Genomic DNA, 16,193 nt, shown 5'->3' with positions numbered 1-16,193 from the left:
CATCAAATGGATGTAGTAACAGCTTACTTAAATGGTACTCTCGAAGAAGATGTATTCATGGAAATACCAGATAAACTATCAGATGTCTTAGAAAGTGTACTAGCAAACCAAAATATTGGATCAAAAAGAAATATTATAAGAGATAAGAATATACTTCATACAGCTAAACGCTGGAACGAAGCATTGAATGAGTGTGAGAATAATGTGTGTTTGTTAAAGAAGTCTTTGTATGGTTTGCGTCAATCAGGATTACAGTGGCATAAAAAGTTAGTAGGAAGGTTGAAGAATATTGGTTTTGAAGCATTACCACAAGAACCTTGTGTGTTTGTTGCGCAAAGAATTATTGAATTTATTTATTATAATATATATATTAATAATATTAATTATTTTATTGAAGCGAACTTCAAACCCGTGATCTGTCATCTTCGCAACTGATAATAAATTAGTTCGTAGATCCGACACGTAGAACACTTTTTTAATATCAACATGGCGCTTTTCGCTGCCTGTGTCTACCATAATACTGACTTTTCCTGAGCCGCTAATTTTTGTAGTTTTACCATTAGCCAAATTCAAGTCTGTATCAACTCGAGTAAAATCTTTAATCAATTGTTTGTTGTTACACATATGTCCCGTACATCCACTGTCAATACACCATACAGGAGCTCTCTGCTCGGCTATCATCACCTCTTTGGTGGTACTTACTAACATATTTGTCTTGTGCTCATCATCACTATTACATTCTGCTTTATGTGAGCTTTGCTTAAGCTTACTCACGTTTTTAGTTCTGCACTCTCTCGCCATATGCCCAAGACGACCGCAACGATAGCACTCAATGTTTTTAGTTGTGTGCTGTTCGAAGTTCTTCTTCGGGTTGGCATTTGATTTAATGTTGGTACGCTTGACGAACATAGCCCTCTGGTCTATTATCTTACTCGTCCGACCTTCATAATCCTCGATAATCTTCACTTTCAGTACATCAGTTGATGGTAAATCATCACGCGATTCCATTGCTGTTCGAAACATTGAGAACGAATCCGGTAAACTATAAAGTAATAAAATAGCAAGCAACTCATCTATCACTATCAATCCGATTTCTTTAAGCTTCTTAACACAGTCGAAAAAATCAGAAATATGTTTTCGTATGTCTCCATCTTCTGGCATACGGTTTAATACAAGTCTCTTTAGTAATGACGCTTTTCGCGCTGGCCCGCTTGACTCATACATAGATTTCAACTTGTCCCATATTGCTTTAGAGGAGTCTAAACCATCCAGTGCAATTAACTCGCTCGGGCTGACAGCTAACAGTATGTCCGATTCGGCTTTTCCGTCCATTTTATTCCATTCAGAATATTTAGAATCTGAATGTATTGGTTTAGGTATTTTTCCTGATACGTATTCCCACAAATCATTCTTCTTCAGAATAGCTCGCATGTGAATCTTCCAGGTGTCATAGTTATCACCCGTAAGTCGATCAATCTTAATATTAGAAGTCATTTTGTAGTTTCTTCAACTTCAAAAAATCAGGAAATAATTGACACAACGGATTACGCCTATTAAAACAATAAATCGTTAAATCATTTCTATTTCACTTTCTGCAAACGTCCTGGGCCCATAACCTGTTAGGGCGTGCATAATTAGAAACAATTTAGTAGTTCAATAGTATTTTATAATTTTCAAATTAACATTATATTCTGACATATATCAGTTCGCACAGACAATCATAGATAAGTTTGCTCATCGAACTTTACCTTATTAACAGACAAAAATAGAATAAAGCAATAATAATAAGAAGAAAACAAAGTGAAATTGGTTATTGTTATTGGCATTTCAAGGAAGGTTTCTATCGTAGCAGTCTGTATAATGGTAATCACAACTGCGCTGGTTTTATTAGTATTTTTTTATTAATTTTTTATTACTTAAATTGGTGGACGAGCTCACAGCCCACCTGGTGTTAAGTGGTTACTGGAGCCCATATACATCTACGACGTAAATGCGCCACCCACCTTGAGATATAAGTTCTAAGGTCTCAGTATAGTTACAACGGCTGCCTCACCTTTCAAAACGAAGCGCATTACTGCTTCACGGCAGAAACAGGCAGGGTGGTGTTACCTACCCGTGAGGACTCACATGAGGTCCTACCACCAGTAATACACAGCACATATTATATACACACAGTCTGGCCGTAAGCATTCTTCTAAAAATTATAATATCGCATTTGAATTTGGAATCCGTCATTTTCATATTCGCGGCGCTTTCTCATTTCCGCGCCAAACTCTGTTTAATATTCTTATGGTATTAAGAGAGTGCGCTGATAGAGAGAATCATAGCGCAGTGATAGCATTATAAGAAGACATAGAGCCAAATGAAATTAGTAAAACCTCCAATAGTTATTTATTGAACATTGGTGTACCGGGATATTGATTGGTATAATAAAAGGTCTGTTATTTGTGGCCGATAATGATTTGGTCGACCACGTAGTTTTCGTATCAAAAATGTGATGAAAGAAGACAATAGATTATATTCAAGGAGATGAGTGCAATACCTATAATCACTTCACGTATTTTAAAATATGATTTAAAACTTATAACCCATAAGAGATGCACTGGAAATTAACCGATAATTTAAGAATGAATAGGGTAGTTTGTTGATTACGCGTCGAATCGAGCCTGTTCTAGTTTTAATACATATCTGCTACGCATGGGGTACTGTCCGATCCTGGATACAGATTTTCTATTCTCTTCAGTCCCCAACAAAGCAGTGGTAGGTAGTAGGTAGGTGATTATGACGAGGTCGTACTTTATATGTAGGTAAATAATAAACAAAAAATTTTAAATACCACGACCACTCAGACAAGAGTGTCCGACTAAGAAATAAGAAGAAGGGTATAATTAAAATTAATTTTATAATTAAATCTCGTTTTTTTTTTAATTATAGTTATAGCGTGTCCGGCGTTTCGAATATTTTACGATTCTCGGTAGACCGCCAGATGACCACATGTAAAGAAAAGCCCGATTAAGCCATTTAATTTATTATAATTATATCTACCATTCGCGAAAACTGTAGAAAATACTCTATATTAATAGGGTGATAAAGTCCAAACAACTTCATAGATGGTCAACAATTCAAAGATAGGTCACGAAAAGGACTGACCAGAAAATTGTTATTGTTTAGCAGTATTTTAATAAGTATGCCAAGTATACTCTCTGAACCTCGCAGTTTGTTAGTGCGGTACAAAGTAATCCGGCTTCAGTGTTAGTTTGACGCGGTGCTACTCACAAAACAGTGACTGAGCCATATTTTTGTGGAGAAAAGTATATAATATGTAGTTAAGCCCTGAACAAAATTATGTAAATAATTTTTCAGCAACAAAAACGCATAATAACTTTACAGCAAAAGTAGCCAGAATAGTGGTATCTTGCTAATGGGATGTTTTCAAATTTGGGGCCAAAAGCGATTTTTTTGATTTAATTCTCATAACCTTAATGTTACCGTAATTATAAGTACAGTAAATTTGTTGTCATGACAACAGGCACGTGGTCCAATAACTATATATTCGTAAACATTGTTAAATTAGGAGTTATATACATTAAAAACTACCCCAAACCTGATTCGTATCACTGGTTCGAAATTCAAATTCTAACTTGTTTACTATTTTTCTAGTAATGCGTGTTGAAATTCGGCAATTTTATTTAATTAGTATATAATACAACAATAAAGAAAAAATTACTGGATATTAGAACATTATTAAAAACAAAAGAAGTACGATGTCTAAGATTCTTAAAAAATTACGAATTAATTTTAAAAAAATCCGGTACTACAATGAGTACTGATGAGTGAGTGGTTATAGGGATGTCGATTCTTAACGTTTTTATTTATTTCTTTAGAATTTAGAAACGTTATAAATTTTAATTAGGATCTCTTGAAATATTGTCCGAATCTGTTACGATTTGTTTTGCTCTAGAAAACGACACAACACGACTCAACCGATAAGTTATTACCGGAGCGCAGAAACACCTCAAGTTAAATGTCTATTTTGAGGCGTGAAGTCGAAGTCTTAATTGTATATTATCAAATAAAACTACATATTACTTGCCTATTACTAAGTGTTGAATTTATTAAGAGCCCGTAGATCCCATAGGGGTTATTATGAATACTTGAAATTTCACATGGGCGGAACTTAGGTTTGATTAACAGATTCGTTAATACATATAAAATAGCTTCATTAATGATGTGGGTAATTAAAATTAATCTCAGCACAATTTTCAAAACTCGACGAATAAAACCCTAGTCCAAGAAAACTATAAAGTATTGAAAACGTCAGAAATATTATTAAGCTATTGCATAACTTTTTTGCGGGCTTTGAGCGCGGCCACCGAATCAAGAAATTCCGTAACGATAATAAAACCTAACACCCCCACTCCGCCTACTATGTAGCTCGCATTCAACACATTCACACGTTGCGCTTGTGTAGTGTTTGTGAATAAGCGCGTGGCGTGACGTCGCACTGCATGCGCATCATGCATGCGCACTGCATGTGAAAATCTGCCCATCTTTCTCTCGCGCGGTCTAGCTTATGAGTGTGAAGGGAACAGTTAATGTTTTACTTTTGTTAATGTCTATAAATATAGCGTGGTCTTATTTTATTATTGTTTTAATATTAAATTATTATTGTCTGATTATAATTGCATAAGGTGATAAAAATACTATGCAATAACTTTACCGCGGCAGTCCCCGAGTGCCACACCTTTTTTTTATAACAATATAAAGCGTTACATTAAACCATAGATAATAAATAATCTATTAAACCGTATCAGCTGTTTTAATTATCTCGATGTAAGCCAACGAAAATGCTTCATTAATGTTGTAGCCAACACTATCGTTACGCACGAGTACACAAACTAACGACCATGTAAAGCAGGCTCATTGAACCTGAAGATAACTATTATCATTTGAAAATGACGCCGTTTGTATATGAGCTTGTAGGTCGCTTTAACATAGTACCTCGCCTGTTCGCGTCGCATCTGAGAATTCAATATCCATCATTAATTGGGAAATGCACGTCCAATCAAAATCAATACTAGCCGATATGTGTAGCTTCGCGCCCTTCAATTAGGTTTGGACGAATGTGATTTTTTGACGTGACAACGTCTTATAATTCGATAGAGCCGGCTGCACGCACGAAAGAACATGACTCATGCGGCGTTACCTCGCTCTGAGGCGTATTTTCTTATGACGTTGTCACGTTCAACTATCGTCAGTAAACCGACTTTAGAGACAACCGATTTTTTTTTACACATTTTTTATTGCCTTTGTCGTCCGATAAGCATACGGCCCACCTGGTGGTGAATGGTTACTGTCGCCCATGGACGTCAGCACTGAGATGCAGAGACAAGCCCCTGACTACCTACATGTCAATAATGCGATAATTTAATGCTTATTTTTTGCGATAGTACAAAACGCGAATATTCTCATCATCATCATCTTAGGCCTTACAGCCCAGGGTGGGCCTTAGCCTGGTCCAGTATGTCTCTCCAGACTGCTCTGTTCAGGGCTTTCTCCTTCCAGTTCTTGACGCCGATATTTTTGAGGTCGCGCTCCACGCCATCCAACCATCGAAGTTTGGGTCTGCCACGACTTCTGCGGCCCTCTGGTTTGCCATAGAGCAATTGTCTTGGCATTCTGGTACTCTCCATTCGAACCACATGTCCTGCCCATCGTAGGCGTCCAATCTTTATAGTTGTTATGATGTTAGGATCTTTGTAAACATCATACAACTCGTGGTTATAGCGCGTCCTCCATATCTGGTTTTCCCGCACAGCACCGAATATCCGTCTTAGAATCTTACGCTCGAACACAAGTAAGAATATTCTGGTATTACATAATTATCTATTGTTGACATCTTGATTATATCTCAGGCATACTAAGTATAAGTTACTTGAGAAACACTAGGATTTCAGTGTCACATAATAAACTCACAGGTCAGTTACATAGCTGCATCGAGCATTTACTTTGTACCGCGTTCTACAGTAATGCATTGGGGATCCCTGAAGCGGCTTTTCCTGAGATACTTCGTGTACTATGAGTAACAAAAAAAGTTCACTGTGGTGGATTTTAACGTAAGTGTCGATGCATGGACATCGAAGATCGCGCGGCGCCGGGAGGAGGACAGCGGCGCGGGGTCGCGGACTTACACCTTCTTCGACACTTCGTGCAACGCCACCCGCGACACTTACTTGCTCAAGGGCGGATCCAGCTTTGGCGCCAGGAGGGTGTCACATAGTCGTGGGCAAGTTAAGAACCTATAATTTAATGTTGATAACAATAGATAATAAATAAATCATGATGTTCTTTAATTAGTCCAAGTTAGTTCAAGTCCTGGAACTAGCTCAGGGGGGGGTCATGACCCCCCTGCCCCCCCCCCTGGATCCGCCGTTGTCTTGCTTGTTACTCTTTTATAAATTAACCAAATATTACACTTATTGTATTAATATAGTCCACTCTTTTATTTTATAGCACCGGTCTACCCAACAGCAGCCGAAAACAGTAAGCGTCACTAAAAACAACGCGTATCTATGCGCGATGCGTTCTAATTGTTGAATTAGGTAATAAACATTAAACTTACTTATCAATTTAGGTACAGCCTTTTTAGACAGTCTATCTGTCTGCCTCAGAGCTTGAGAAGGGTTCAAAGCGTTACATTAAAATAATTCAAAATCAATCCTGCTGGATTTCGTTGCCAACTTTCTATTCTATTCAGTTAGTAATTTTCGAAAACCTAATATGTACTTAAATATACTAGAGGTCCCGCAGTAGTCGAAATTCGACTATAATTAATTGGCATTGTAAGTTTGTACACTATTATGATTGTATTTTATACTTCTATAATCACAAATTTCGCCATGACTACAAAGAGAAACAATATTTAATCTATTCTCAATTTGACAACAGACGTCAAGAACAAAAGTTTGACAATAAATAGTATGCATGCGTGTGTGCGTCAAATACATGGTATGTAGTGTGTGTAATGTTTTCTTTATTGAATTAATGTATCTTTTATGCATTTTTTTAAAAAAATATTAGCATTGTGCACTTCTTCTCTATAGTCTCTAAAAATGTGGAAAATTTCATACTCCTCCGTCCGCGCAATTTTCGTAAAAAGGGATACAAAGTTTTTGCTTCACGTATTAATATATAGATGCCTTATGCCATTGTTTACGCGTACTTCAATTCGTAATTACTTTTTGCGAATGCGAAGTTGCTAATGATAATTACTGACTATTATTACATAATTACTGATGATGGTAAAGCGTCTTGTGAACCCGAACGAGTAGGTACCACCAGCCTGCTTATTTCTACCGTGAAGCAGTAATGCGTTTCGGTTCGAATGGTGGAGCAGCTATTGTCCCCTAAATCTGAGACTTCGAACTCATGTCTTAAGGTGGGTGGCAGCATACGTCAGCACCAGATGGGTCACCCATCTAAACAATAAAAAAGACTTATTGACCTATAAGTTTTACTGAGAAATCGGTACTATTACGAACATGAAACTTCAATCGAGTATCAATTTGATTTTGAGGCTCCGTTATTGCCTCGATTTATAAATTTGAATTTACAATTCGCACAGCGCATTGCGTTCAGATAGAGACAGAAAAAAACAAGTGATGCTACAATTACACAGCAGTACAAATTAAAAGACACGATAAAATAGGTACTCAGTAATGTTTCTAGAAAGATCTAGGTATACCTATTTGAATCGATACAATATTTATAGCGAATTATTTTAAAATTTCCTTGGCTATCTATATTATAAAAAATATTATTGAACGGTCTCTTAACGTTATAGTTAGTATTTGCTTCGATTTTCACGAGTGGCAGATATAATTAGAATTGAATGTTTACGGCTTGATTCCGCGTTTATTTCTTTTAATATTTCCGTGTTTTCGAAGACTTTACAATTTTCTTGGTCACGTACGGCAAGATAAAAGCGTTTAAAATAGTTCTAAATATTATGTCGTATTAGATTTTTTTATTTTATCGTGTTATCGACATATCGGCGCTGTGAGTGATCATGGCGTTTGCAAGGATACGCTGTTGTTTCGGACAATTGTTATTATTCTACTCGTAACACGATATCTGACCGTGTGTCTTAAGGTTCATGTTGTGATTTGTATGGGATACATAAAATCGTTAGGTTATTTTAGGTGAGCAGCCCATTCGCAGGCCCAATTTTTTTTGACATTACGTTACTCTGCTCTTGCCGTTGAGACAGCAATGTACTGAGTGCGAGTTTTTTAACTTTTTCGATAGCGTAAAAGTTAAATCAAATATGTATGGAGTTGGAACTTTTGCCTAAGTTTGTCGCTAGGGGCGCTGTTCTAACTGCATATAAATTTAAGTTAACTTTTACGCTATCGAGACAGGAACAAGAGAAGAGAAGATGGAAGAGGAGAAGAAGAAGAAGGAGAAGGAAAGTCCTACCCATCGTACCTCAAGCCTAAATTAGATCTACCTGCAGCGTATCACCCCTGCCTCAAGAGGCGGGGAGATTCAGTCCGCAGGCAGAGGGGTTTCCCCGAGGCCCGCTCCGTGCCCCCCGCAACGGGGTACGTTAAAAAACTCTCACTAAGCACACTGGACAAGAACAACAAAACTAAACTGAAACTACATATTTCGTCAGAGAGTCGGATCTTCATCGAGACCGAACCCAATTAAGGTAAAGGCGGTGCGACGTCGCCTCGGCCTTCTAAGCATGTCATTTCGCCATCTCGCTCCTAACCAAGAAGTACTATCATTAATATAACCTAAAACGTAAAATTTATTACGTTACCTTCGCATTCTGACGAAATCAAGGATACCCTTCCGCGATATTCATTGAGAATTGTGACGTTGACATGATGAATAAAGTTACGCGATATTCGATGTTCTCGTCTCTTTATTTAGAAAAAAGAATTCATGACGCGTTTTTGCTGCTATAGATGGACAGATTATGTTATTGTCGGGACCGCCCTATTATAATAACGCGTTTAGGGTGCTATTGGTGCTGCCCCGCTTTTGTAGCGCATCAGAGATGTTTGCAGACGCGCACATAGATTGTTTTTACGCTACCATGCGTAAGAGGTGTGCATCTCTGGTAAGCAGAGTGAGGGCCAGCTCCAACAGTATCCTGAGCATGATCGCAAGCAGGCTGGACTGTGTATACATGGGTCGCTGTGGTGCCATCTCCCATGGGATGTTACGACAGTAATTCATTGTGATGTAAATATAACTACTAACATAGGTCTAAGTCTTATTAACAATTTATATGAGTCATGGTTACTTGCAATAAAAACATTATTATTATTATGTATTAAACACTGCCACGCCTGGGAAGACGGCAGGACACACTCCGGCGAGGTGGGCAACAATCGGCCGGAGCGTTAGGGACTATTGGGAGAGAAAAATTATTATTATGAGATTGCCATCGCTGGTCCTGTGACGTCTGAACCACATAAGTAGTGAATGGTGCTTTGTATACTCTTAATGATGTATGTATGAAGGCACAAATCACACTCCACATATTATTATAACGGTACACTCATAGCTTCTAAGTTTTATTTAAGCCGAATGTTTTAATTAAAATCTTAGTCAAAAGATTCCAGGTATCATTTAATGCACTACGTGTCAATTAATGTTACTATATCGACGCTTGAAAGACAAACGTGACTAAGCGACAATAACTGCTTTGTACATAAATCATAGGCAATAGCCGTATTCGATGCGCAAAAAAATTATATTTCTAGATCTATTAAAATAATTTCAATCCTACAGCTAGATTCGTTAAATTTTTTTTTTTTTTCAGGTATTTCAACTTTAAATTAGTCTACTGTAAAGTTCACGCATTGTCGCTTAGTCACGTTTGCCTTTCAAGCGTCGATATTTAGGTCGTGAATATCCACGAATCTATTCGGGATTGATCGAATAACGCGATTAGTATTGCTGTTACATTTACTTAAGTTTGTGTAGATGAAATTTTACTGAGTTCTAAGCGTGCGTTCAGTAAATTAAAACGGCTTTGTTATTTTTTTTTTGCCGATGACCCAATTAGCGAAACAAAAAGCGTGCGCACCGGAAAATTTACGGCTTTTTAAGACTTATCTTAGTTATAAAATACCATGATAATTAATTACTCTTAACGTCACTTTCATTGACCGGCTAATTCGTTTTTACTAGCTGACGGAGGAGTCTATGGCTCCGCCCAGCGCTTAAGACACCGTTTACGGAAATCGATAGAACTATAAACTGTCAGTTAAGTAATACTATCCCTATGATATTATTGACTTCAGTAGCAACATTAACTTTTGTCTTCCGAGGGAAAAGTGCATTGAGTTTTCTCATTATTTATCTCCCAATAGTGATATAGTGGCTGTTTTGAGTCTACTTCTTTAGACATGTCATTTTTTTCTTCTTTTTTCTTTGGTATAGCGATGGGTTTGTTACGTACTCTTTCGAGTTTAAAATTAAATTGATGTACTTAATTATTGCATCTCTGATCCACTTGACGATTGCATTTTGCTAGCTGTACTCCTGTTTTGAGTATATTTCGTCACAATACCAGCGTCGACTTCGAAGTAGTATAATTAAATAATGATCTTTAACAGCTCTCTCAAAATTGCGGGAGTTTACTTAGTCTGCTTTAACACGTTCGCTGCGGCAAGTAAAATCTTAAACCTTTGTCTGGTGCGGCGGCGGGCCAAATTGTGCCCCCAATGATTTTTCCGCCAGTGCGTGGTAGGTCTTTTTCGACACGTCAGCACAAGGTTAGATTAAATTGCTATAACTTTGCGAAAACATAATGTAGGTGAACAGTTTTTGGACTGTTGGAAAAACCTTGAACCCAACTTCTTTAGATTTGATTCGCCCCGGGATCTGCCGAACAGAAAATGAGAAATAAACCAGGGAAAGTGGCGGGTCGATATCGACCAGAACCGCACTAGAAAGTATTTTTAGTAGTGATGGGAAAGACAAAAATAAGGGGATATCGAAAATAAAACAGAATTAAAGTAAAGAAATAAAAATTGTTTATTTAATTATTTATTAATGGCTGTCTTTAAAACATTTCGCATAAAGATTTTGCTTGCACATTCTGCAGTATGTTTTAATTTTTTTTACTTTCCTTTTCACCTCGGAACTCTTAATGGTTTCCCGCAGTTTTTCATTTTCTTGAAGGAAAATATCTTCTGACTGCTGTCACTATCACTATCTGCACCGCAAATTAATTTATTTTCCAAAATATTTATCTTTCTTTTGTTGCCTGACATCGTGCCTTTAATTTTAAGGAATAAAAAAAACGTGACGTACGTCAGTTCCGATAGCTTGCCCAACACTAACTGGCGAGGCGGGCGCTCTGTGCGGTATCGGGCCGCCAACAGCCTGTTGGGACGGCGGGCCACAATAGGCCTCCTCCCGCACCGAGTTGATATTTTTTACCGTCAGTGCGTGATAGGCCGATAAAGGCCTGCCGTCATGTTTTTATAGGGAACACCTATACTTTTGACCACAATCTCAAATATATATTTGTCTTTGTCGTAACTTTACAAACACCTGAGATAATCGTTCCGCACCAGCGAGAGGGACATAGTTTTCTTCGTCCGCACCAGGTGAAATTCCGCGGCAGGCTGATTTGGGCCTGTTCCGCAGTGAACGTGTTAATGGTTTTTATGGAAGAATTCGCCTCGTATCCGACTGTTTTATTTTATTTCACCACGCTTGTGCACTTTCTCGGGCGGTGCATAAGACGCCATTAGTAAGCTATAAAAGTAAATGAAGAATAATAAACAGAACACTATAAAGTTCACGCTCGCACCGAAATATTCAACCAACCCACGAGATGTGTTCGTGTTACACAAAAATTTGATAGCGTTGGTTAGCGACCAATATAATTTATATAACTTTTTGCGTGCATGTGACTAGGAGATGGAAATGGTAGTGCAAGGTAGAGGGGGAAGAGATCGGCCGAAGAAGACATAGATGGAGTGTGTGAAGGATGATATGAGAGAGAGGAGTGAGTGTTGAGCTGACGGCTGATAGATGAGAATGGAAGAGAAAAATTAGCTGTGTCGGCCCCATCTAGTGGGATGAGGTGAAGAAAAAGAAATTCATATAACTTTTTAACAATATCTTAGTCCCCAATGTCGCTCTGTCAATTTCATTGTATTTTACTATGGAATATTGCGTAAAGCCGTCTAAAGCCATAAGTGTAATCTGACAAAAAAACCAACCAAAAAATGCAGTACGTTCATTTTCAAAGTACCCATATTATAGCCATCTTCTTAATTTAGTAGACGGAAAGAACCTTTTTTGTTAAAATATTTTATCAAAATCACTGATTTCGTATATTTTCAACCTGTCTAATAGTTGTGTTAATATAAAAAAGGAAACATTTTAGGAGCATCATTTTATATACTACATTTTGATCTTAGCCAATCTTGTGAGTCCGCGCGGGTAGGTACCACCAACCTACCTATTCCTGCCGTGAAGCAGTAATGCGTTTCGGTTTGAAGGGTGGGGTAGCCGTTGTAACTATACTGTGATCTTAGAACTTATATCTCAAAGTGTGTGGCGCATTTACGTTGTAGATGTCTATGGGCTCTAGTAACCACTTAACACCAGGCGGGCTGTGAGCTCGTCCACACATCTAAGCAATAAAAAAAATATCATTTTATATTTAAAACTTAATATTTAACTTACGAATCCTATGCAAACGTTTATGAATATTTTTACTTATGCACCGTTTCGTAAGCTCAGCGAGTCGACGTTGGATATTTGAATTTTAATGTGTTTAAGCTCCAAATAAAATATACATTTCAGTGTATTTTCACTGAATATTTGATTTTTAATGAGATCTGAACACCCTAGATTATGTCCTGCGAATTACGTCTTAATTGTGTCAGTCTACAGTTTCTAAAACTCAATTAAACTAGGACTATTACACAGAATACAAGACACCTTAAATAAACTAACTACTGAAATTTCTCATTAGAACAACTGTTATGTAATCAGAAATATTCGATTTGTTTTCACTACATATAAGACAAGTCTATGATAGCCTAAGGGGCTATTCCAGCCCTTAGATAGATAACTTCATGGGCTCACCTGAGAGAATTTGCTAACACTAGCCCTAGCAAGAGCAGTGCTAGGCAGAATCTACAACAGAATCGAAATTGCGTCTCACTGAGATGATCCGTCGAGAAACTCATTGGGTTGTTCGAACTCATACCCGAATCAATTACAAATGACTATCATTGTGTTCTATTCATAAAATTCCGTGTGGATATGATGATGAATTTTAAGCTCTTATAAAAAGCAAGATAGTCTAAGTTTTCGTGACCTAAAGCGATGCGACTATGCCGGTGTTAAAATTCTGACTCAATGATTATATATGGAAATATGTCTATAACAGATATCACGAACAACTTCCACAACGGAGTTGTAATATTGTAAGGTTCATTAAATTTGTATATTTTTTTGTAAATTTTGTATATTTTTTTGGAAAATTTTTATATTTTGTTTCAAATTCGCAAAATCAAGATATAAGGGATAAAATGTCACATTTGCATTTTTTGGAAAACTGTTTCCAAATACTTTTATATTTATCGTTCCTTTATGCCTATGTAAAGAGAGTTAATTAGTACGAAGTGAAGTGGGTTCTGCTTTAAATGCTTATGTCTGTAGGTACCAGGCTTAGAGGCTCATGAACCACAACCAGTGTTCACGGGAGCGCTCTTCTTTTTGTTTTGTTTTCACGATTACGTTTGATAAACTTTGGCACAATACTTAGATTCACATATTAAACAATATGGACGTGCCAGAAAATCTCGTGCTCATCTTACGAGATTTCTTGTCGAGCCGTTTGTTTCGTAATCGACTCGTGTTCTCCCTCCGCCCGCCTAATCTCAGCCGGGGTCCCACAAGGCAAGGTTTGCCGTTGAATAGTTGGACATGACACTTAGCCCACAACACTAGCCCCCTGAGTTTCTCGCCGGATCTTTTCAGCGGGTCACTATGACGTACTGGTAGTAGATGCAGTCGCGAAACAACTGCGTTGACCCTTTAGGACCTCCTTTGGAGCTACTCGACAAGTTGATATCAAATTAAATCACTCCTAGTCGAGCCTGTGCTTGCATGCATTTCTTGAAGTTTGTAAGGTCTCCAAGCCTCCAACTAATCCCTCCATTCCAAATTTTAACAAATTTATTTTGCTTTTGTTTAAGTATCGGTTTCCCTTTTTACGTTTCAAAATATATGCGTATATAAACAAATATACAATAATAAACAAAAACAACCCTATTTTCTCTTGGCTGTGGGCTTCGATTGCCTCGAGGGGACATGGAATGGACGCAAAATGGAACAACCAAAATTATGAATCGACGCACTCCACTATAGGATTTAACGGACACTAGCATGGTTTGTATCTTACGTAATTTCATCAGCATACGTACCTGATAAATGCGATTGCGACCAAGCCCCAGTACAGACTAATCTAACATCCGTGAGCTGAAATTGTTCATCTATTCATCGAATTGGTATGTGGCTATTATATTTACGTTTGAACATGAATAGTTCCTAAGGCCTTTCTGTATCACTGAATGTATTGTGATATAACCTGATGTTAAATGATTAAATGAGACCATAGACACCACACGATATGGACATTGAAAGGTGTACTAAAGCCTCAATTTATAGTATGTTGTGGTGGTCCTACCATTCCAAGCAATACGCATACCTCTTTCGGGGCACAGAATTGTAATATGTAGCTTCCTGTGCGACCTCATACGCTTTTCTACCAGTCATTACTTAATTTATGAACGTTGCTACTACGAATCTCTTAAGAAAAAACGGTAACCACTACGAGATTTGAACTTCGGCATAGACGAATCGCTCAATACAGTATATCGGACGTCTTATCCTCTGGGCCACGCTGAGGGTTTTTTATATGACTTTAAATGAATTTGGTATTGGTATTGATATCGATATTGGTGTCGGGTTGTATTTCTTATAGAGTAGAGAAATACTTGTATTGTTGTTACATAATTTTCAAATTCATTAACGTAGATAAAAAAAAATTAGTTCTTACGAAAACGACGTAATCACGGAACATTAGATTTTGATTATAAACCTAATAAATTTGTGAAAATTTTCGAATCAATACCACAAAGATTTCGCCATTCTATTCCAATTCAGAAAAGATGTCAACCACAGTCATTGTCTGTTGTAAACGCGGTGAGCATTGCAATGTTCTCTCGACCCAAATAGATGTTGAAGCGAAGCGTAAGCAAATATGCATCCTCCATCTCCGAGTTATATTGTTATACGCTTATTATTACTGCATTTTATTTACTATCACGTAATATTCCCACGTTTATTCATTTTATTCATATCTTTTTTTTATTTTTATTGCCTAGATGTGTGGACGAGCTCGCAGCCCACTTGGTGTTAAGTACAACGTAAATGCGCCACACACCTTGAGATATAAGTTCTAAGGTCTCAGTATTGTTACAACGGCTGCCCCACCCTTCAAACCGAAACGCATTACTGCTTCACAGCAGAAATAGGCGGGGCCGTGGTACCTACCCATGCGGACTCACAAGAGGTTCTACCACCAGTAATACATCTAATATCTATATATATAGGTATATAAATGAATTGCTGTTCGTTAGTCTCGCTAAAACTCGAGAACGCCTGGACCGATTTGGCTAATTTTGGTCTTGAATTGTTTGTGGAAGTCCAGGGAAGGTTTAAAAGGTGAAAAAATATAAAAAAGCTCGGAATTATATAAAAACAAACAATTTTGTTTTTCCTTTGACGTGTCCCCTTGATGTGTCTTTTATTTATCGATTGAGGCACTACGAAGTCTGCCGGGTCAGCTAGTATTCAATACAAATGTAAATGTGTGTTGTATTTTTTTATGTTTGTTACTCATTCATTCGGTATGCAGCGGCTTGGCTCTGCCCTTAGCATTGTTGAAGTCCATGGGCGACGGTAACCACTCACCATCACGTGGGCCGTATAATCGTCTGCCTACAAGGGCGGCTTGCGTTGCATTTTTTCCTTTTTTGTAGTAAAATTTTAAAATGCATTGAATTTCTTCATTAGATTCACTCATCTTGACAGTACGAAAAATAAATAAAAATCACACATTTCCCTAATTTGAATTT

This window comes from Bombyx mori, chromosome 1, assembly GCF_030269925.1.
Source record: "Bombyx mori chromosome 1, ASM3026992v2".
NCBI lineage: Eukaryota > Metazoa > Arthropoda > Insecta > Lepidoptera > Bombycidae > Bombyx > Bombyx mori.
Note: the sequence above shows the minus strand (reverse complement) of the source record.